At 49.6% G+C, this 24,117-nt stretch overlaps 1 protein-coding gene across 11 annotated transcripts in view; it reads left to right on the top strand.

The window, feature by feature from the left end:
* Pitpnm2 (phosphatidylinositol transfer protein membrane associated 2) overlaps positions 1-24,117 on the top strand; it is a 114,537-nt gene that overhangs the window by 32,696 nt on the left and 57,724 nt on the right. The window lies entirely within an intron of this gene.

The raw sequence follows: 24,117 nt of genomic DNA, 5'->3' as shown, positions 1-24,117 counted from the left end.
TGGGGCCATCCTGGCCTCTGGGGGTGCAGAGGCTTTGCTGTTTCTTTTTTCCTTTAAGAACTTGACCATCTGATTGCTATAGGATAGACTATGTGTTTTGATTATGCTTCTTGGAAGTATTGACTCAGCTTCACTAACTTAAGGGAGGATGATGTTCTGCCTCAGATATCTTGAGATTCCAGGATTCACTACAACCTCCAGGCTAGCCTTGCAGGCTACCATTCTCCCATTCACAGAGCCACTTGGCTGGTGGCTCAGCCCAGTCTCACCACTGAGGACCCAGGATCAGGACAGGATACACGATGAAGCAGGCAGGCATTTTGGCTTGAAGGTGATAGCCCCTTCTGGGCTGTGAAGCCTGGGCTCTGACCACTCTGTAGCCATGGCCGTGAGCAGAGGCTGGACTGCTTCTTTGCCCTGTTACCCAAAAGCTGTTAACAGTGGCCCCCAAATCTCCCTGCACAGGTTTTCTTAGGCGCATCTCTCTGTGCACACTCATTCCCACATTGAGAGACTGAGGCTGAGGTTGTTGGCAGCTATGTCAGTGCCAGGGATGGAATGGCCCAGTGCTGGACTCCTATCTTATGCCCTAGCCAAGAGCAGAAGTCATGAGACTTCCGGCTTCTAGTCTATTCAGGTCTTACCCTGTCTGCTATTTTTCATGTCAAGGCCTTTGGCAGTTGAAACAGGAAGTGAAGTGATTTTTCATTTTTCTTCCTTAAATTCCCGGACACCTTGCCGCCTGGGTACTCATTAGCCAGTCAGAACTTCTGGGCATGAAGGCTGGGTATTCCTTTGAGGGAAGGTGAGGAGTCTGGGCAGGGGAGTGGAAGTTTAGTCTCTACCCTATGTTGCATGGGGTCTTTAAGTGCACCATCTGCTAGGTCCACAGCAATCCTGTGAAACTGGGATCCCATTTTACACTAAGGAGCTGAAGCCGAGGCTTAGCAATGGCAGATGTTGGGCTTGTGTCACACAGCTAGAATGAGACCCCGAGTCTGAACTCTGAGGTAGGTTGTGTGATTTTCTAAAAGGAGGTTGCAACTCAGGGTGCAGTTCCAGGTTAAGATCCCACCCTTATTTGCTCCCTACCCTGGCTCCTACTTCCTTGCTGAAAGACTGGGATGGAGCGCAGGGCCTCTGAGGCTGCCTCTAGCTTGGTGAGTGTGCCCCTCTTGCTTCTGCTTTTCCAGGCTGGCACCGCGGGGTGTTTTCTTTAATTGCTCATTCTCTTTGCTTGTTGTGAAAAGGCCTGCAAGTGCTAAGAAGAGAGCAAGTGCTATGTTGTGTGTTTTGGTTTTTGTTTTGTCTTAATTCACTTTCCAAGGTGTCTTAGCCTCAGATGTGGGTGTGGGGAATGCGACCCCATTAATCCATGGTTACATGGGTTCTGCGGGCTTAGAGCCCCATGGTTTCACATGCAGGTGAACATGGCTTCCTACTCTAGGTGGGGACCTTCACAGCCTGAGTTCTGCTGACCCCAGCAGCCTTGGCTTCCTGTTTCCTTTCTTACAGAAAGGGGGTTCTTTACCTGGCTGGCAGCTGTATCTCAGAGACCAGTGGGTTTGCAGAGACAATGGCCTCACTGGAACCCTGAATGTCTTCAAAGATTTCTCTGCTTCACTCACTTCTCCAGAAAATATTTATTAACTCTTTAATGCCCTGGGTACTATTCCAGGGGCCCCTGGGCATCAATGAACTAAATACAAGAAGCCCCATAGAAGCAGTTTTGTTCTTTGGTGCACTCTGCTTTGCTTGTGCCATTTTAACATCCTGAAATTCCCTTCCTTCTCCTGCCTGTCAGGTTCCTGACTTTGCTTCGCAGCCCATTTCAACACCTCCTTTTCTCAAAAGATCTTTGCAAGCCAGGGATCAACACTGACCTGTCCTTCCTTCCCCTGTTCATCTCAGCATTCTTCTCTATTCTGATAGGGTTCTTGGCATCATATGCCTTGAAATATTTGGAATTCTATACCAGCACCTGCTGGGGCCCAAAACATGATAGGCCCAGCTGGGATAGTAAGGTTCACTCCTGCAGGCCTCTGAGTTGCCCCAGCAGTTTGTGGCTGTGGTGGGGAGAGTGAGCAGTTAGTGCTAAGCTCTGGGCAGAAAGGAGAGTAGAGAAAGCAGCCCTCCCCCACCCCTAAGGGTGCTCCCAGTCCTCTCCTCCTTGGGGAGTGGAGGAAGGAAAGGGCCCAAGGAACAGGTTTTAGTTTTAGAGAAGCTGCTAGCTCCAAAGGAACTCAGAGTCTTTCCTTCCAGGGAAGAGGGATGCTGGGTTGTTTCTCAGCACAGCTTGGCATTTTCAGACTCTACAGTGGGGGCAGGGGTCCCACTTCAGGAAAACATTTGACCCCAGTATCCCACTTCAAAGCGGGAGATGTTTGCCATTCCAAGGGGGTAAGCAGGCTCCTGGCCTTGCTTTCCACCTTTATGTCCCTGGGGAGGGAGCCAAACAGGGAGGATCTCTTGACTGGGCCCTGGCTTCCTTCCGACTCCCTGTAGTGTGGGCTCACAGGGAGGGGTGCTTCCTGTCATTGTCTGTGACAGGTCTGGCAAGGTCACTGTCTCCTGAGAAGGAAGAGAACTAATGATGTGGGCAGAACCTCAGACCACAGCAGCAATGGATACAGACTCCCATTGTCAGTGCCCACCTCATGCTGGAGTCCTTTCCTTTGCCTGGCCCTGTGCTGAAGCCAGGACCTAGGTGGATGCTTCAGCCTAGGCAGCAAGACCTCTGAGCTGCTCTTCTCTCTTCCTTGAGGTATCCTGGGTCTCACAGGGAAGTTTGCTAGTCTGCCCCCGTGGGTAAACATCATGCCATGAGCATAAGGAAAGAAGCTTATTCTGAACTCCTTGCTGTCCCCCAGTGCTGCTAAGAAGCTGAGCAGGGTTCATGGCCCTGGTCATGTAGGGATCAGCTCTGTCCTCTCACCTTGACACCCAGCACTACACAGGACATAGCTTCAGTTAGTTTTCCCAGACTCATCCTTTACCTGCTCTTTGTACTCCCCTGCCTGGCTGTGTACCTCAGTGCTGTCTTTTTCATTCTCTATTCCATTCCCCTAAGCTGCATTGCCCTGTAGCTTAAGTGGGGCATGTCTTCCCGAGAGAACATTGTGGTTTTCCAGCCAAATGGCATAGTCTGGCTTGTGCTTCCTACCATCACCTGTTGAGGTACACCCAGGTTTTCTTTTCTTCTTTTCTTTTGGCCAGTCCTGGGGCTTGGGACTCAAGGCCTGAGCACTGTCCCTGGCTTCTTTTTGCTCAAGGCTAGCACTCTACCACTTGAGCCACAGCATCACTTCTGGCTTTTTCTATGTATGTGATGCTGAGGAATCAAATCCAGGGCTTCACGCATGCTAGGCAAGCACTCTACCACTAAGCCACATTCCCAGCCCTCAATGCACCCAGGTTTTCTATTCTTCAGGAGAGATGGGCACAAAAGCTCTAGGCTGCTGAGCTTGGAATAGACAGAGCCAGCTGTGAAGCCAACCTACTCTGTTCAGGCCCGTAAAAGAAGAGGGGCTCCTCAGAGCTAGGCCTACAGGCTCTCCACTGGAATCCCCTTCTCATACCTTCTTTCTTTCTTTTTTTTTCTATTTATTGTCAAAGTGATGTACAGAGAGGTTACAGTTTCACATGTTAGGCCTTGGGTACATTTCTTTCATACCTTCTTTCTTCCTGCTCCCCCTGGATGTCATAACGAGCCTGTTATTTCCTTTCTTACTTGTGACTGATTCTTGGCATGCTCAAGAAGCCCCTGTTAGTGACCTCATCTTGCTTGGTCAGGAGGCAAGCCTTTACTGGTGAACTAGTTATACCTTCCATAGCCAGATACTCTCAGCAGGGATTTCTGGGTCCATCCCCTGTGTCATTTTCTTGCTTTATTCTTTTTCACACTTCTTGTCTTGAATAATCACTTTTATTTCTAGCAACAGTGTCCAGAACGAGGAATTATTGGAAGGATTTCTGAGAGGATGCATTCAAGTTCATACAATTCATCTCAGCAGTATGAGTAACCCTACAGTGGATCGAAACATAGGATAAATCTCTAAATGGTTCTGGCCCTCCTGGGGCTTGCTTGTATTTTAGTGGAGTAGACAAACTGTGAGTCAATAGGCAGTAAGATGTGCAGGTGAGCAAGGTGCTAGTGGCTCATACCTGTACTCCTAGCTACTCAAGAGGCTGAGATTTGCATATCTGGGGATGGTGATTTGAAGCTATCTCAGGCAGGAAAATGTGTCAGACTCATCTCCAATCAACTACCTACCTTCCAAAAAAAAAAAAAAAAAAGCCCAAAGTAGAGCTGTAGCTCAACTGGTAGAGTGCTAGTCTTGTGCAAAAATGCTCAGGGACAGTGCCCAGGTCTTGAGATCAAACCCCATTACCAACACAAAATTTTATAAAAGTAATTAAAGGGCTGGGAATGTGGCTTAGTGGTAGAGTGCTTGCCCAGCATGCATGAAGCCCTGGATTCGATTCCTCAGTACCACATACACAGAAAAGGCTGGAAGTAGTGCTGTGGCACAAGTGGTAGAGTGCTAGCCTTGAACACAGAGAGGCTCAGGGACAGAGCCCAGGCCCTGAGTTCAAGCCCCAGGAACAGCAAAAAAAAAAAAAAAAAAAAAAAAGGTAAAGACAAGCTCCTTGGGCAGTGAGGACACTTGTCTTTAGCACTCTGTCCTCAAGTGCTCCAGCACTTCCCCCTGCTCAGCTGTATCTTGTACTATGCTGCAACACTCTAGAAGGCACTGTGAGGGACTCCTTTGTTGCTGGGGTGACTCCCAGGTATAGACCTGTGCTCAAGGGCCCTGAGGCAGTCTGGGATCCCTAGATCTGGGACCCCTGTGGCTGTGCCTGGACTGCGGTGCCACATGTAATGACTTAAAGACTCAGCTCACTCCCTGGCTTCCATCTCCTCAAAAGAGGAGCTGCTGGCTTGCCCTTGGAGCAGGTGGGATCACAGTGGGAGGAGCGGGCTTGATAGGGAAGTCTTGGGAATGGCAAGTACCAAGCACTCTCTGTGCCTGAGCACAGAATAGATGTAAACGATATAAGTGGTATGTTTTGAAGGGTTCAGGAAAGAGAAAGACCCTTCACTCTCCCTGGTGCCTGAGCTGTGTCCCCCTCTCTCCATGTGCTACTCAGAGGTCAGTGCCCTTGGGATATGAGGCATAGTTACTCCCTGATCTTCACTGTGAAGACATTGATAAAAGCAGAATAAATGGGGAATAGTGTGACAAGATGGGGGTGTAGAGATGACACCTTAGCACAGGGGACCTGCTTCTATGCCACAGATTGGCCCAGAGCCAGGCCATCTAATGTCCCCTTTACTCTATGAGTGATGGGACAGAGCTAGAAGGCAGCTGTTCCAACTCCATAGGTGAGTCTTTTGATTGCTTTCTTTCCCTCTGGGAGGTCTTCAGTGTATGTGCCAGCTAGACTGAAGATGGGCACTGAGGCTGGAAAAAAAAGAACAGGGATCCCCCCATGCCCTGGCTGTCCCCATCTTCTTCCCTAGCCAGCTTCACTGTTTGCATCTTCCCCTGGATCCTGGCTGGGAAGTGGTTTGGATGCAGGAAATGGGCCCACACTCCTGCAGCTGGCTAGTGCCAGATCCAGAGTGAGGTAGGGCAGGAGGGTGGCTCCCTAGAACCTCAGGGTAGCAGTGACCTGCTTTCAGTGAGCCTGGGCCTACTGCCTGAGCTGGACGATCTCCTCTGATTAGACACTGACGTCAGAAAACCATGTCAACTCCAATCTCCCCTCAGTTTGGCAGCTGTGATGTGTCGTTTTAGACGTGTCCCTGCCTCATTACAGAGGGCAGAGGCCAATGGAGAAAAGGATTATGTTGCTTCCATCTGGCTGCAGCCGCCTCCTTGGCCCCATCCAGCTGTTCCCCATTCTACACTGCCAAGCGCAGATGTCGGGGTGAGGTCAGCCTGGGAGCTGAGGACCTGCCCGTCAGCTTCACGTGAATGACTTCAAGGCTATTTCTGGCCTTGCCATTATCCCAATGGCTCCAAGTGATAAATATAGACACAGATTGAAAAGCCCCAGTGGCAGACAGGCAGGCAGGCAGGAGCACAGGAGAGTGTGTGGACGGGGGCTTGGCTATAAATAAGTCTGCTGGAACACCGCCCCAGCCATGCTGCCACTGCCAGGCCCAAGTGCATGCATGCATGTGGGCAGGCTCTCTTCCTTCATGCCAGAGTGCACTTGTACCTGTGGTATCTTGGGCAGAGGAGAGAGGGAGGGAGAAGGGCTGCTGAGGAGAGGGAAGTAGGTGCCACCATTCACTAGGCACCTTGGACAACAGGACAGGCTGCTGGATGTCATCCTGTTGGCACTTATTTATAAAGGGGCATAGTGGGTAGCCCAGCAAGAGGGTCCTGGGAACAGCCATATGGGAGGCAAAGTGTGTTGCAGTAAGAACACTGGCCTCACTCCAGCATCCATCATTCCCCCTAGCTGAGCTGTTTTGAGGGGCAAGTTGGCTGAGGCTGGACTTCAGGAATTCTTGAGTCTGGGTTTGGAGTCCTGCTAGGAGCTTTCATATGCCTTGCACCAATCTGTTTTTGTCTGCTTTGCCTTGCCTGAACACATCCTCTTTGTAGGAGCACAGCTCTGTTTATTTTCTGGCCCCAGTCCTCACTGCTGGGGCCCCAGGCTGGCTGGCCTGGTCGCCCTTGTTTAGGTTAGCTGCAGGGGTGGGGATCCTAGATGTTCCTGCCTTTTTGCTCCTGCCAACATCTGTCTCCTTTGGCATCTTTTGCTTTTCTCCTGCCTCTCCTCCCCAATATCCCTCTAACTCCTCCTGGCTTGAAGCAGATACCTGAGATTGTGCTGGATGAGAAGCAGAACTGTGCCCACGAGACACTGTTCTTGAAAAAGAAAAAAGGTTAGTAAGCTGGCAAGAAGCCCAGGAACTCACCCTGAATGAGGCACCATTGTGTAGTTACCAGTCCCGGAACCCTTGTCCACAAGCCTGTTGCCTTCTGTAGCCTCATTAACAAAGGCATGGAACATGCAAGTTGGGTCTGGCATGTATTAGTACTGTGTGAATAAACAATACTGGCATGTACTCATATGCTTGCTGGCTACACTGGTGTGTGAGTGCTGTGATCCCTTAGCACTATGCCCCCCATATATTCTCTGCCTTAGGGCTTCATGGGGCAAAGGGAAGCAGAGGGCCCCTTTGGCCTCTTGAGTGGTGTGCTCATGGACCCATTATTCAGTCCTGAGTGTGAACTCTGGGCTCACAGCACCGCCAAGATGAATTGGGTTGGGACCCAGGCTCCAGGAGCTTATGAGGGACCATAATGCCAAGTCCCACGGGAGTGGAAGATTCAATTCCTTGGGTGCTGACTCATGTACTGTGTCCCCCAAAATGCTGAGGTCACTCACCGTAGGTCCGGTGTTGGTTGGGGTTGGGTGGATACAAAGGAGGGCCTTCTAGGAGGAAGAAGTAAGAGCCTTGTGCAAAGGCACCAAGGCAGGAGTGGGTACCCTGGGATCCTGTCTGTGGCAGCCTGGTCAGGGCTGTATCAAGGAAGGTTGGACTGAGGGAAGGGCCAGAGGGAAAGAGCTAAGGCAGGAGTCCAGATGTTGTCTTGGAATCCAGGGAGTGTTGAAGGACTTGAACTGGAGGAGTGACATGCACTGGGTGTACATTAGAAGCTTCATCTGACTGTATGGGTGACCAGTTGGAGGCAGGAAGTGGGAGCAGGGTGGTGATATCACTTGTTTAGTTGAGTACCTGGGAGGTGCTTTTGCTTTTCATGGTGCCTGTAAAAGTGGGATGTACAAATGTGGGTCTGATTATTTCTAAAGATGGCTGCACGGAGCAGCAGCAGCAGCGCTGGCTAGGGGCCTTTGCTGAGCACAGGGCTGTCAGCTCTGACTGGCTCAATTGGCTCAGCTTCCATCACAGGTAACTTTGTCCAGCAAGCGTGGCCCAAGTCGGTAGCTGGGTCTGGAGCAGAGATAGCTAATCCCCTGTGTCCTGACCTGGGGCTTCCTTGCCAAGCTCCCTGACTCGAGGTGACTGTGCAGATGGTTACTGCACTGGCCATGGCTGGCTCTCAGGGTCTTGCTTGCCAGTCTGACCTCCTCACTGCAGTGCTGATGCAAGCTGGGAGCTCCAGCCCCAAAGAGAAAGGAGGAAAGCAGGCGTATTCTGTGATGGATGATAAGCATGTCTGCTTGAGGGACCACAGAGCTCAGGAGTTAAGTCTGGTTGTGTAAATATTTTCATGTGTGGTTCTGTGGGTGCTGAGTGATAAACATAGTGAGGAAAGGAGACTCGGTGGCCTCCTTTGCCCTGGGGACAGGGAGGTGTTTATGAAGGACCGAGGGAGAAAAACGGTGACAAGGCCACTGTTCCCAGATTGAGGTCATCACAGAAGCTGCTACTGGGCCCTTCAGGCCCAGGCCCCATTTCCTTAACACAACAGGGAGAAGACAGGTATACAGGTGCACAGGGAACTTGGAAGAGCCTGGCCTTGAATCAGAGCTGTGACCTGGTTCCCAGGGCTCTCTCTGATGAATGCTCTGGGACCTGTGGCAGTTGTTTTCTTCCATTCCTGAGCAGGAAGGTGCGAAGCCATTCACTGAGGGACCCCCTCCCCCATCCCAGAGGCTTTCCTATACCCTCTCTTTCTGATGAGCAAACAGACTGGAAGTTGCTATACCATCCTCAATGGGGACCCTGATATTCTTATCTAGCTGTTTGTGCTTGTACCTTTGAGCAAGGCCTGGTGTCTGCTGCTTTCTTGTGTGCCTTAGGAAACAGGTCAGGGCGGCACTGAAATGTTGTCTTTGGGTCTAAGTGGTTTGAGCTCTGTGGCCTTGGACAAGTCAGTTTGTTCCTCTGTGCTTCTACCAGTCACTGCAAAGTGGGAATGGAATCCTAAGTTGCCAGCCTTGTGAGGTTGATGGAGTATTAGATGAAATAAGCTGAAGCAGGTGAGTAAGCTGGCCATTCAGCCATCCTTTGATAGGGATTGTGGTATGGGGGGAAACTGAGGCTGAGGAAAGCCATGATGGGTGAGGGCCACAGAGCTGAGGTCCTCTTGGACCTGCCCCTTTCCCATCTAGGGTTTTTGTTCCTATGCAGCAGTGGAAACACCTCTGAGGTATGCTACAGGTGGCTGGCAACAATGGAAAGTGGTCTGGTTAGAGGTCAAGGTGGACAAGCATGGGTGAATCACTGCAGGCTAAGTTTCCTCACTCATCCAAGTGCTTTCACACATTGTCCCAGCCAGCAGGCACTGGGTGGGTTATAGGAGTTCGTTCCCTTGGCTGGCACTGTGGGGGTCTTTGAAGGCCATTCTTATGCAAGCACTAGAAGACTGAGGAAACTTTGTGTTACCTTCCTTTCTTCCCTGCTTCTTCCTTTGTGTGGAAGACCTGGGGAAAAGCTTAGGGAAGGTCCTACTATCCTTCTGAGATGGGTTCTCAGGACTGGTCTAGATGAGTGTGGCTACCTTCCATGAAGGACTCCATCCCATAGCTGCCGGCCCTTCCCCTTCTCTGAAGCCTGGAAACTGTCCTTGGGATGTTGGGGCTGAGCAGAGCCCTTACCCCCACCTTGCCCAAGCCCAACTTGGGGCCTCAGAGAGGCTGGGCTGGCCTTTGACTCATCTATGCAGATGGGTTGCAAATTTATGATGCTGGAGGGGGAGAAGAATTCCTCGATCAGCTTTCAGGATTCTGGCTTTATGGCCAGAGTTGGAGGCAGCTGTTTGGATAACATCCCCAGAGGACTCAGCCAGCTTTCCTAGGCCTGAAGACACAATGACGACTTCAGTGGCAGTCTTGTACTCCAGCCAGAGGTGCCAGATTTTGAGTTTAGGGTGCAAGCACAGCTCATAGAGCATTTACTAAGCCCACCAGATGAGGACGTAGAGCCTTTCTGTGATCAGCCTGGGTCACCAGGGTCACCTCCACTGGGAAGTCTCCTCTGAGCACCTGGACCGTTTCTGTGCCACTTCATTTCCATCCTCGATTGAGCTGTCAGAGCTGAGGCTTCTTCCTCTAAATCTGTGGTCCTCCTGGGCTAGTGAGGCTCCAACAAAGTGAGCACTTCTGAAATGCATTGCCTGGCTTGCCTGGCCAGGTTGGTAGCTCTGCAGATAGTTGGAGACCTATGATGTGTCTGCCACTCTGGGCCAGCCCTCAATAACTCTTGCTTGGATCCTGAGCTTTGTACCCTGGGATGAAGGGAGATCCTGGGAGTTCTGGTCAGAACCCTCCCCGCCCTCCCTCCCCCGCAGGGTGCCGCCAGGGGCAGTCCTGCCCAGGCTGCTGGTTCTACATTATTTCCGACCCTTACTTTAACTTCACCTCAACTTTGTTCTAACCCATGTGAGTCCAGTGCCCAGGGTTGGTAGCAAGCCAGGCCAGGATGCATCTGGGCCAGACAAGGGAGGATGATTGGAGCACATCTGTCTCTGGATGTGGGTGTTTGTTTTTCGGAGCTATTGTGTTGCAGAGATAAGAGGCACCTCTTTCTACCAGCCCTGTCTATTCCCAATCCAACTGGATATCTGCTTTGCTTCTTTTGGTCACAAAGTGGGAAGGGTCAAAGACATGGGATAACACTTTCTGCTTGGGCCATGGCCTGCCTGCTAGGTCCTCTGGGGAACTGTGTCCTCCCACTTTTCCTGCCCAGGGCTGGCCCCAAGTTGGTGCTTCAGAGTCAAGAGTGTCATCTGTGTCCTAGGGGAGACTGACTGATGAGTGGCAGGAGGGGAAGGGTCACAGGGGCTCAGGGGCCTGCACCACAGAGCCTTCAGCAGCTAAGAATATGGTGACTACAGGTAGTTATTTGGGGTTACTTTCCTTCCTTCCTTCCTTTTTTTTCCCCCACTACTGGGGTTTGAATTTAGTGACTTCACACTCAGCTTCTTCTGCCTGGACTGGCTTCAAACTGAGATCCTCCAGGTCTCGGCCTCCTGAGTAACTAGGATTACAGATGTGAGCCACTGGCATCCAGCTGATTTTCTGCATTTTAAAATAAGCTTTATTTGAAATGTTCAGAGTTTTGTAGTCATCATCATAGTCAATTTTAGAACTTTTTTCTTTACCCCCAAAACTTATAGACATTATTCCTCCCCCTCCCCCCTCCAGGGTGGTGGTTAGGGGTTGTTGTATTTAGGGTCTTGCACTTGAGTGTTCTGCCACTTGAGTTATATCCCCGGCCCTTTTTGCTTCAGTTTTTTCAGATAAGGTCTTGCTTCTGCCCAGGGCTGAACTTGGACTGCATTCTTCCTACTTTATGCATACATAGGATGGCAGACATGAGCCACCAAACCTATTTTTTTCTTTTTTTTTTTTTGCCAGTCCTGCAGCTTCGACTCAAGGCCTGACCACTGTCCCTGGCTTCCTTTTGCTCAAGGCTAGTACTCTACCACTTGAGCTATAGCGCCACTTCTGGCTTTTTCTGTGTATGTGGTGCTGAGGAATCAAACTTAGGGCTTCATGAATAGTAGGCAAGCATTCTACCACTAAGCCACATTCCCAGCCCCCAAACCCAGCATTTTTGTTGAGATGGGAAGTTCACTAACTTTTTTGTCCAGTTTAGCCTTGAACTGTGATCCTCATCACTTCCTGGTCCAATATCCTTTCTTTTTGTTTTTTGGTCAGTCCAGGGAGTTGGACTCAAGGCCTGAGCACTGTCCCTGGCTTCCTTTTGCTCAAGGCTAGCACTCTGCCACTTGAGCCACAGCGCCACTTCCGGCCATTTTCTATATATGTGGTGCCGGGGAATTGAACCCAGGGCTTCATGTATACGAGGTAAGCACTCTTGCCACTAGGCCATATCCCCAGCCCCCCAATGTCCTTTCTTAAGCAGCCACTAATGAGGGAAGAACTGGGGAGGTCTGGCAGGACAGTTTCTTTCTTTCAGGTTGCCTGGTAGCTCATTTTTTTTTCTTTTCCAGACCCAGAGTGGACAAGCTGATTGGTGTTTGAGGAGGTTCAGCATAGGCAGACTTGGCTCTGCAGGAGAAGGGGGCATGGGAGGGAGGCAGGAACCGTGGAGCCTCTGTCTGTTTCTGTTTTAAGGAGCTGATCTGAGGCCTAGAGGAGCCTCATAGGCAGTTCCGGAAATTGAACTGAGATTAGAACCAGCCTGATTGATAACAGCCTGGGGATTAGAGGAAGGGCAGTTAAATATTTGTTTAATCTTGCTCTGATGGTCTGTCTTTTCTTACAGTCCTATTGACCTGGTGGGGCAGTGCTTTCTGGAGAACAGAGCTCCTCTAGTGCAGGCGATGGCCATCTTCTGGTAACATGTCAGGCTGGGGGAGGGGTGGCTCCTGCAGGCTCTGGTGGCCACAGGGAGGTGCCTCCTGTGTGGTTAGTGTGGCCCACCTGAGGATTGCAAAAGTGTCAATAAAGCTGACCCTAGTGCTTGTTTTCTTTATTTTTTATGGTATTTTATTTATTTATTTATTGTTATTATAAAACCAATATACAGAGGGGTTATAGTTACATAAGTCAGGTAAAGAGCACGTTTCTTTGTGGACGATGTCAGCCTTTCCTTCAATGTTTGGTTATTTGAGATAGTGTCTCTCGGTGCAGTCCAGACTAGCCTCTAACTCTCAATGTTCCTGCTGTAGCCTCCCTAGTGCTAGACCACTACGCTCGCTTGGCTGGACGTGTGTCACATTGGGGTGCTTACCACATTAGAGGAGGTTGGGGGAGTTAGAAAGCAGATGGCGTACTGATTTCAGCTTCCACTCCTGATGCCAGCCTACTCCGGCCAGGCCCATGTCAGAGAGTAGCCAGGATGGAGAACCGAGGAGCCCAAGACAGAGAAATTAGATTATAGACTGAGCACTGCTTTCTCCCTGTTGTGGTAAGAATGAAGTCAGGGAAATTTATAAGCCGGTTGTGGTTTATTGAGAGACCGACCAGGAGGCTATGGCAGCTGTAGAACTGATGTGTTTTCACCTGGGTCCTGTGCCTTAGAGAGGCTGCAAATTGTGCACCCCATGAGGCAGCACCTGCGCCCCAGCCCCAGCTCACTTAGGTGCCTGGCCCTCCAGCAGGCAGCTGGAGGCAGCAGCTTCTTAATGAAGTGGCTGCAGGCTGGGATCCCGCTGTGGAGTCAGGCACCTTGGCAGGGGGTGAGGTGGCAGATTGAGAGCCGAGATGCTCCTTGCTGTTTCTGCAAGGCCCTGGTGGCAAGAGAATGAGGATGGTGTGAGGGCCCGCCTGTCCACCCTCCCAGCCGCCTTGTAGCCGCCTGTCTGCTGGACTCATGGCCTGGTCCTTACCACCCAGCTCACTGCTAGTTGTTCTCTCTGCCCAAGGAAGCTGGAGGCAGTGGGGCCTGCAGAAGCCTTGCTGGCTGGTAGGGGATGTGGACAGGTCAAGACATGCACTTCCTAACTTGTTCATGCAATGGCTGCTTTTCACTGAGCCTTGCCACTGAGCATCTTGTTCCCTCGGTTCCTCAGTAAGCAGAAGACCATGACTTGATTGGCCTGGGATTATAGATGATGGAGCTCTGGGAGATTTAATAACAAGGCCAGGCATTGCTGACCTGGACCTTTGGCTTCCTGGGGGTGGGGGGGCGGGGAGCCGGCAGAGCAGGACTGGCTGTTGGCTGGTCTCTAACTGCCCTCAGGATGTGGGGCAATTAATTGCTCACTCAGAGCTTCCGCCTGTAAAATAAGATAAAATGCCTGTCTCCCAGGCTGCCTGGAGGGTGAAAGGAGATGGTCTAGGTCAAGGGTCAGGCCCACCACAGCGGCCCAATCAGTTGTCCCTTTGGTCACACCCTGTGCTGTCCTCATCCATGCTGAATAAGCCAACCTGTACATGTTTGGAAATGCTAAGATATCACTTCCAAGACCCAAGTCTAAAGACTGTGGCTTATACTGTCATTTCTCTTGGATCATTGGCTCTGGGAGGCTAGCTGCCATCTGTGAAGACACTCAGGCAGCTCACAGGAAAGGTCTGGAAAGGTGTTGAGAAACAGAGAGAGAGGAAGTGAGTTCCTCAGGAGTGAGTCTCCAGTCCCAGCCAAGCCTTCAGGTGAGCAAAGCTTCACATAACGACCCCATGAGGATCCCTGAGCCAGAAACACCAGCCTGGCCACTTTCAGCTTCCTAACCCACAGAAACAGAGTGACATAACAAGTGTGTGTTGTTTAACCACTGTTTGGGGTGGTTTTTATGCAGCCATGGATAATACTTCTATGTCTCCCTAAACATCAGCCCCTTCCTTTCTGCTTTGCCACTAAGTCAATCTGTTCCTGGAGCAAAGCTCATTTTCTCACTATGCCAGGTTGCCCACTTGTTGGCTCTCATTCGAGTTTGTAGGTCTCCAGGACTTGCAATGAGGCTTTCCCTCTCTGGTGGCCCCACCTGCTTTCCTGCTGTATGGCGGCCTACAGCCTGAGCCAAGCTAGCTAGGGCTTGGGCTTTGGGACTGCCTGGGTCGTGTGGTGAGTGGGAGAAGGACTCATTTGATGGGGCTTCTTCTGGCATGAAAGGCCATAGTTGGGCATGACACTGAGGTGTCTCAGGATCTCTTGTGGCAGGTATATGTGGGGGAATCTGTTCTCTTCCTCTTCTACTTCCTTCCTGTCTTTGCCTCTGCTTTAGGGATTACAGTACCTAAGGCACCAGGCCTTGATCTCTTTACTCTCACTGCAGGGTTCCATCCTCCATCAATAAAAGAAGGGCCTTGAGCTACATAAAGGGGGAAGTAAACATCTAGAAATGTGAGACCTGAGACTGTTTCTCACTTTCTTCTCAGCTTCATTTGGGAGGAGGCATGATTTCTTTTTTAAAATTGTATTTATTGTTTATGTGGTAGGGAAGAATTGAAGCCAAGGCCTCATGCATGCTAGGCAAGCACTCTACCACTAAGCTACATTCCCTGCCTCAGGAGACATGATTTCTGTGGGTCACCATCTTCTGGCTCATTGTAGGAACCAGAGACTAACTCCATTGCTCTCTGCTGTCCTAGCGAGGTCAGGGCCATGCAGTCTACCTGCCTTGGTCTGCAGGCCCACAGCAGAGGTACTGAAAGCTCTTAAGTAAACAATGTGTGATTGCCTCTAGGCCTTTTATGTTATTGTTCATTTCCTCAGCCACTTTTAGCATATCTGCTGTGCTTTCAGGCAGTGGGGATAAGAGCTCGTGTTAGGAGTTCCCACCTTGGTTATTATTGAGCAAGTGAGTCTAATAGCCGCCAGTATTCATGGGGTGCTCCCTGTGTGCTTTAAGACCAGAGTGATGGAATGAGTTGGGCGGGGCAGAGTTCAGACCACAGAGGTCTGTGAAGTGGAGAAGGACATTTCTGGAGGAGGCAGCATTAGCACAAAGGAGACTCAGCACGTGGTTCCCTGGGTGATCCCAAGTTCTCAGACCCAGATCCTACTCTAGGGCCTGTTTATGAAGACGCTTGGCTCCCGCTCCCCTCACCCCCACCCCACCCCCGAATTTTCCAGAGTTTTACTAGAATCACTATCCTGTTCTCTGGGCCTGGTTCTTTGGGGAAGGGTAACAGCACAGCAAAACTTTTTTTTTTTTTTTTTTGGCCAGTCCTGGGGCTTGAACTCAGGGCCTGAGCACTGTCCATGGCTTCTTTTTGCTCAAAGCTAGCACTCTTACCACTTGAGCCACAGCGCCACTTCGGCTTTTTCTGTTTATGTGGTACTGAGGAATGGAACCCAGAGCTTCATGTTACTAGGCAAGCACTCTACCAGTAAACCACATTCCCAGCCCCAGCAAAACTCTTTGATGGTGATGGAATTTATTCATGCTGTTTAGCTAGGCTCTGCATTCTTTCATCTATCCCCAGCAGCCTCTCTTGCCTCCATCTTCGTACTGCTTCCACCATCCAAAGCCATCAGCAGAGGTTTTTGATGCCACTCGTGTGCCAGGCTTTATCTTAAAAACTGGGGTTCAGGGCTGGGGATATAGCCTAGTGGCAAGAGTGCCTGCCTCGGATACACGAGGCCCTAGGTTCATTCCCCAGCACCACATATACAGAAAAAATGGCCAGAAGCGGCGCTGTGGCTCACGTGGCAGAGTGCTAGCCTTGAGCGAGAAGAAGCCAGGGACAGTGCTCAGGCCCTGAGTCCAAGGCCCAGGACTGGCCAAAAACAAAAAAAAAAAAAAAAAAAAAAAAAAAAAACAACACAAAAAAAAAAAAAACTGGGGTTCAGAAGAAGTTTCTTCCTAAAATATATCCCTCAGAGCCAGGCACAGTGGCTCAGGCCTATAAATCTAGCTACTTGGAAGATGGAGATCAGGAGGTTGAGGTTTGAGGCCAGACTAGGTATAAAAGTTTGTGAGACTCCAGCTTACTCAGTGGCTGGGTATGGTAGCATGCACCTGTCATCCCCACTGGGGGAATGGGGTGGCAGGGGAAGCACATGGCTGATCGCAGTGGTGCATGCATGCCTGTCATTCCCAGTGGTACAGGGAAGCATGAATATTTCAGTCTAAGCCAGCCCTGGCATAAAGGGAGACCCTACCTTAATGCACAAAAGCAGCTGGAGATGTGGCAGTGTGGTATAGTGCCTACCTAGGAAATATGAGGCTAAATTTAATTCCCAGTACTCCTAAACAATACATACCTGTATGCTGCTGTGTATGAGCCTGTATACACTCTCCAGTGATATAAATGCCCAGAAAAAAAATAAGCAAGGGAAGTGGGGAGGTGTTGGTGGACTTAGCTAGGATGATCAGAAAGAAAGCCACCTATCTATTCAGTCAGAGACACATCTGGAAAAGGGGAAAAGGGAGTAGGTCCAAGGCCCAAGATAGAAGTTGGGGGACAGTGAGGCAGAGACAGGTTTTGAGAGAGGCCACTGGAGGCAATGGGGTAAAAGTCATGGCCCAGTCTTAGGGCACTGGTGGTCATGTGAAGACTTTGGACTTGGCCTCGGTGTGAGGGCATCACCGATGTCTGTGAGGCTGAGTGACATCCTTTCCTACACACCTGCATTTACCAGGCTCATTTCAGCCCACTTAGAAGTTCTGTATGGCAGTGGCCTGAGTCACCAGCTAGGGATTGCGCAGGTATTTTCAGAACTTGCTTGGAAGGTGCTGTAGCATCTTCAGATTGTGTTGAAAATCCCTGAATTGCCTGAATTTGGGGCTCCTATGTCCAGCCCTTGGAAGAGTTGGGCCTCCAGGTGTCTCCAGGTCTCTGAGGAGCAGGGAAAATTCCCATATTAAGGGTATCTAGTCTTCTCTTGCTGAGCTCGGCTCTGGAGTTCATTGCACACTTGGGTGCTGACCAAAGCAGCTAGCCTAGTGAAAGATGTATGAAGCTCTTGGCCTGAATCCGGGGCTCAGCCATCCTGTCCTGGGCACTTTCCCCAGGGTCTCCATCCCTATGTCAGAGTCACAGCAGGCCCTGCTGTCTGCTGCTGCCTACCTGAGGATCCTTTCTGTGCTTCCCTCCCCACTTCCTTCTTCCTCATTTCCCCTAAAACTTTCTATGGAAGTTTCACCGGTAGTCACCAGCTCTGTCTGGGGAAGGAGGATTTGAATGTGGGCTTCATTACCTTGTAGCTGTGTGATCTGGGGGCAAGTCAGCCAATCTCTGTGTGCTTTGGTTTGCTCATAAGCACAGGGGGCAGAGGAGTGAAATGACTTACATGCTGTGAGGTGTGGTTGTTATGGCTCCGGTCTTCCCCTGCCTCTAGGCCAGCCTTGAGTGATTAGTGTTGTAGGTTAGCCTTCTTTGAGCTTTCTGGGATGGCTGCCCTGATCCTCTTAGGAAGAACATTCTTCATGTTTTGGAGATTATAATCGTAATCCGTTTGTTGTTACCATTTATGGATTTGACCATGTTCTGGCCATATGCTAAACACTGTATGTGTGTCATATCACAGGGTCCTTGAAAAAAGCCTAAGAGACACATATTATTTCCACCTCCATTTTGTAGAAGAAAGAATGGAGTCTGAGAGATGAAAGAACTCTAGCTGGTAAAAGAGAGAGCCAGGACCTGCTGGCCTTCTATAATGTCTCCAGCCAGGAAGAACACATGAGGCTGATTTTTCACACCCATGCAGAGCTCTTGGCTTCCTGTTCTTGCTCCTGGCTCCCCTTCCTGGCCACAGTGACCTTCCTTGATGTTTTCTGTTGTTTTTGTTTTTTTTTTTGCCAGTCCTGGGCCTTGGACTCAGGGCCTGAGCACTGTCCCTGGCTTCTTCCCGCTCAAGGCTACTCTGCCACTTGAGCCACAGCGCCGCTTCTGGCCGTTTTCTGTATATGTGGTGCTGGGGAATCGAACCTAGGGCCTCGTGTATCCGAGGCAGGCACTCTTGCCACTAGGCTATATCCCCAGCCCCCTTGATTTTTTCTGACTGTAAATGGTCAAAGAGGAGCGCAAAGTAAAAACCTAAGTAAACAAGGGAAGCAAGTGTAACTAGGGCAGTACATTCCATGGAAGGACATAGCAAGTGCTAAGGCCCTGAGGTACCTTCTGGGGAGGGTGTCCCCTGGGTCTTCAAAGCCTTGCCTGTCCTTTGACATCTGGCAGGCCTCAGGTCATCAAAGGCCAGGGAATTCTGACTCAGTTATGTGAGCTAACATAAGGAGTCTTGCTCTTAAGGTTGAGAGGACCATGGACTCCTGAACTGCACTGTTGGAGGAATCTTGCCTAGAACTGGGGCAGGCTGCAGAAGGTCTTGTCACAGTGACTGTGCAGTGACCTACCACTCCTGTATCTTCAGTAGCATTTGGAAAATAGAACTCTATTTCTTGTTTTGTTTTTGTATTTTTAAATCATGGGAAAATGTACATAACATGAAATTACCCTGCTGGCCATTTTAAGTGTCCAAGTCAGTTTCATTAAGTCCGTCCATAGTACTGTGTAGCATCACCCCATCGAGTCCCAGAACAGAAGCCATTTGCCTTCTTATGACCAACTCCTGTACCCTCCCCTTCCCCTGTCCTCTCTCTATGGACCTGTCTGTACTGGCCATTTCATAGGATCCAATTAACGGGATGCGTGGCTTTTTGTGTCCACTGAGCATCATGTTTTGGGGGGTCATCTGTGTGGTTGGAGGTGGACATTTTTAACCAAATGAGGTGTCAGTGCTGTGTCACCAGGTGCTGCAGGAGACAGGAGAGAAGGAGAAGCCCAAATCCTGCTATCTGCATCTGGCAGGTGGCAGTAACTCACATTACTGGCTCTCCAGCTCAGCTGCTCACCTTTTCCCAGTCAGGTGCACCTAGCATTCACATCAGCTCCATAGCACAAGTCACAACTCTTGTTGCTTAGAGGCTTTGCATCTCTCAGTTATACTTTTCCCATTTGTGAAATAGATCTTGGGCCTTGACTTGTAAGAGTTATTGCTGGCCTGATTAGGCTGCCTTCTCAAAGCCAGACCTAGCAGTGGGAGGGGTGGAGCTGTGCTTCCTAGGCTGATTGTTTTATTTATTAAAAATTAATTGAGGGGCTTTCACGTATCCGGACTTGAGAGGAGTTGACAGGTCATGTGGTCTCTGAAAGCACAGGCTGGTAATCCATTTAAAAACATTTTCTTCTTCTTTTTAATTTAATGGAGGAAATCATTAGCTGGGAAATTGGTAGCACTGATTTATTCCTGTTTGAGGGAGAGGGAGTGGAAGAGAAAATCTACTCTAATTGCTGCTTGTTCTGAAAGTCAGCCGGACAGTCTCATGGGGTGGGGCTTGGGGTGTGGGCCCTGATGGGGGCAGCAGGTAGCATCTCTTCCCTGTAAGCCACACCCCAGGGGCGGGAGGGGCTCTTCGGGCTCAGGTGGGTAAAGAAGTGTCAGCAGCAGATCATCACTGTCTCAGCAAAGCTGCTGGACTCTGGCTGTGAGTGGTTGTACTGTGTGCATGGGCTGGGAGAGCCACGCTCAAACCCTCATTCCCAGGGAAACAGGAGCAGGACCCCCATCTGGGAAAAGAGACTACGTGCCTCCAGGGCTTCATCCGGTTCCAAAGGAGAGGCAATTGGGTTCACCCTAAAAATAACCAGAGATGCAAACAGCTTCGGCGTGCAGATAATTTAAAGGTACAGCTGTTTTTCCACTGTCCCAATTTGTTTGTTCTTCTTCGGGCAGAGGGAGTCTGGGGCAACCTGGGCCCTTGAGAGGTCACCATCTTCCAGCACCCCAAGCTGCTGCCCTCTTCTCAGATGCCATCTCCCCAGGGCCACCCCAAGCCTGGCTGGGCATAAATCACCTGTGACTCTCAGTAGGCCCTGGGGAAGGCAGGGGCTGGTCTAATACTACTAGCCCTTCAATTTGCTGAATGCTAAGGTGGGGGCCCACCTGACTTCCATTTATCAAGTTGCTTCAGCTCAGAAAAATGGATAAAGAGGCGGGGGACCTGGGGGGGGGGGGCTATAAATAGCCAGACAGGCTGTGGAGAAGGTAAGTTGCAAGTGGCTACAGAGGTTGTGAGCCTAGCTCCAGAGCATGGCCCCAGGCTTCTGAATGCCCCTCAGGCATCTGCCCTTCTGAATGCCCCCTCGGATGGCTATCCTTCTGAGGCTGTCTGGCCTTTGGCTTCATGGTGGGATCTGTGTGTACTGGGCATCTTTACTGCCACCCACTGCACTGATGGTTGTTACTCTGCCAGACTCCCAGCCACACTGTGACATTGTTGTTGGGAACTTTCATCTGCCTAGAAAACCTCTCCTGAGATGTGTCACATCTGATAGGAATGCCCCAAAGCAGCTAATAAGCCTACATTAAGTGAGAGGTTTTGCTGTGCTGACTGTGGTCTCTCCTGAGGGATGATGGGTCTGGGCTTCAGGGCAAGGGGCTGAACAGAAGTGGGGTCAGTAGTTAGTAGTTGTGGAAAGTGGACACACTTTTGGCCAGGTGCAGACCCATGAGATACTGATCTCTACATCCATCCCTCCATCTGCTCATTCATTCGTTCATCTGTTCATTCATCCATCTACCCGTTCATTCATCTATGTGTCCATTCATCCATCTCCCCATGCATTCATCTACTTATTAATTCATCCACTCTTCATTCAGAAGAGTAGTTCTATGTCAACTGGATACCAGCTGCTCTTCCAGGCTCCGGGGATACACAGTGAATACAACCACCGCAAATCCTGCCCTATACAGAGTCTCTATTCTAGTTCTTTTTATGAAGAAGATGCTGCAACATAGATGAACCTGTAAGACATGCTAAATGAGAGAAGGCAGACATAGAAGGACAGGTGCTGTAGGATTCTACATACCACAGTTATATTATGAAGAACCTAATGGAATCAAATCTGTAGAGATAGACAATGGCAGTGGATGCCAAGGGCTGGGGCTAGAGGGGAAGGGAATTATTTTTAAAATTCTTTTTCTTTTTTATTAGCATAAATTGTACAAAGGAGTTTCATTGTGATATTTATATACACACATATAATTACTTTGATGGATTCATTCCCTCTAAATCACTTTTTCTTAACTCTCTACCTTCTCCCTTCCTTAGGAGTTTTTAGTGGGCTTTATTATACTATTTTCATGTATTTAGGTAATTTGCTTCTATAATCTTCACAATGATTATATTTACTGTTAATTATATATTTATTATATTTGCTATTCCATAATATTCAAACCTGTCACCCTCTTTTTTCTTCCTTCCCCTACTTGCTGGTTTCCACCCCCTGCAAATAGTTCCCTTTATACAATCACGTCATATTACTATTTTTTTAAGGTCTAGATAGCACAGATTGGTAAAAAGATGTGATATTTATCTTTCTGGACTTGGCTTATCTCACTTAATATGATGATCTCCAGTTCCATCTATTTCCTTGCAAAAGACATTTCATTCTTCTTTATAGATGAATAGTACTCCATTGTATGTATGTACCACATTTTCTTTATCTCATCATCAGTTTTTGGGCACCTTAGGCTTGTTCTATATCCTGGCTATTGTAAATAATGCTGCAGTGAACATGGTTGTGCAGGTGTCTCTATTGTATGCTGACTTAGATTCCTTAGGATAGATACCCAAGAGTGATATAGCAGGATCATGTGGTAGCTCTATTTTTAATTTCTTGGGCATCAAGATTTTTGGTTTTTTTTGGCCAGTGTTGGGGCTTGAACTCAGGCCTGGGCACTGTCCCTGAGCTTCTTTTGTTCAAGGCTAGCACTCTACCACATGAGCCACAGCGCCACTTCTGGCTTTTTCTGTTTATGTGGTACTGAGGAATCGAACCCAGGGCTTCATGCATGCTAAGCCACATGCTCAGCCCCAGGAGTCAACTTTGAATGGGTCCCATTTTGGTTTGCTTTATAGAGATAGTAGTGAGGGCTGCACAACAGTGTGAATGTACTTCATGCACTTAATGATTTGGCCAATGTTGTGGGTGTGTGCTACCATCATTTAAAAAACAAAGAATAAAAGAAAGTATATAGTATGTTAGGTAGGAATTAGTGATCTGAAGAAATGAGATTAAATGAGTGCTAAAGCACTGAGCCACTGGCCCTGCTTAGAGACAAATATGCTTATTGATCCCCCCAGGAGTTTCTGCCACCTCAGTGGGGCAGTGGGGAAGGTCCAGTCCTGCAGCCCCTGCCCAGACATTCCAGGATGACCTCAGGAGTTGCTGAGGGAGACCAGAGCAGGAGAGTTCTAGAACAGGGCAGAGAGGAAGGACTGTGGCTCAGAGACTCTTGTTATTATGGAGTCTGAGGAACCCACTCCCCAACTGACATCTGTTTGGTTCCCTGAGAGTCCAACCATCCATCCTCTGGCCTTCTAGAGGTCCCATGGGTCAGGCTGCAGAGGTAAGCCTGCCCCACCACCCAGCACCTGGGGTAAGTAGGGAGAGGAAGGGGAGGGACAAAGACCTAGAAGCTAGGCGTTGGCCTGAGCCATGCCTCCTTCCACGTTTGCCATCTCTTCAGCCTGTAGAGCTGCTCTGTCCAGAGCAGTCACCACTGGCCCCATGTGACTCTACTTTTCATTGTAAGTTAAAGTGAAAGTTCCCACTTCCCCCTCACATTAGTCATATTTTGAGTACTCAGTAGGCACCTGATAGCAGAAGCCAGCAGGGATAGTGCATGTGTGTGTGCTGGCCAGCACTGGTCTCTCTGTGGAGCTACCCCTCAAGGCAGAGACCATCACCTCCACTTACAGATGGAGAAACTGAGGCTAGAGAGGGGAATGACTAGTCATGCAGCCGGAGAGTACCAGACAGCACCGGACCTGGGTTTGTCTGTTCTCATGAGGGTGTGCAGTTGGTACACATGTCTTACACACACACGCACACACACGCACGCACACACACACACACACACACACACACACACACATACCACACCAGCCTCCTTGGGACAGGAGGCTGAGGCCACTTGACCACTCTGCCTTGGACCCCAGGCCAGAATGAGTCTTACTTGTTGGCTATCCAGCTGGGAACTTTGCTTAATGGCAAAGCAGTATACATTAACACTCAATTTAGGGGTCTACGGTCTAGAGACTAAATATCCTGAGAGGGTTTGGGGGAGGGGGTGGTTATGCCAGGACACTTTTTGAGATCTAAAAAACTCACTTTAAAAGTGAGAAGAGGGGAGAGGAAAGGCAGGAGAAAAGTGAAGGAGGAGGTAACAAGTTTGATAAGAAATGTACTCTGCCTTACATATGACACCGTAACCCCTCTGTACACCATTTTGATAATAAATAAATTAATTTTTTTCAGTGAGAAGAGCCAGGCACCAGTGGCTCATGCCTGTAATCCTAGCTACTCAGGAGGCTGAGATCTGAGGATCTGGGTTCAAAGCCAGCCTGGGCAGGAAAGTCCATGAGACTCTTATCTCCAATTAACCACCAGAAAAGTGGAAGTAGAACTGTGGCTCAAGTGGTAGAGCACTAGCCTTGAGCTGAATAGCTCAGGGACAGTGCCCAGGCCCAGAGTTCAAGCCCCATGACTTACAGAAATATTTAAAAAAAAAAAAAAAGGAGAAGACTTACTAGCCAAAAGAGGAAACAACCCACTGATGAATGTATAAATGTAATCTATCTACTCAGCCATGTAAGGGAATGAATGGAGTGCGACATAGGCTGTGGCAAATGAGTACCTGAACATGTGACATGAAGTGAAAGAAGCGAGGTGCGAGGCTCCTTATGCTGCCTGACCCCACTTGAA

The sequence above is a fragment of the Perognathus longimembris genome, chromosome 3, assembly GCF_023159225.1.
Source record: "Perognathus longimembris pacificus isolate PPM17 chromosome 3, ASM2315922v1, whole genome shotgun sequence".
Taxonomy (NCBI): domain Eukaryota; kingdom Metazoa; phylum Chordata; class Mammalia; order Rodentia; family Heteromyidae; genus Perognathus; species Perognathus longimembris.
This window is presented reverse-complemented; position numbering and strand designations above follow the sequence as displayed.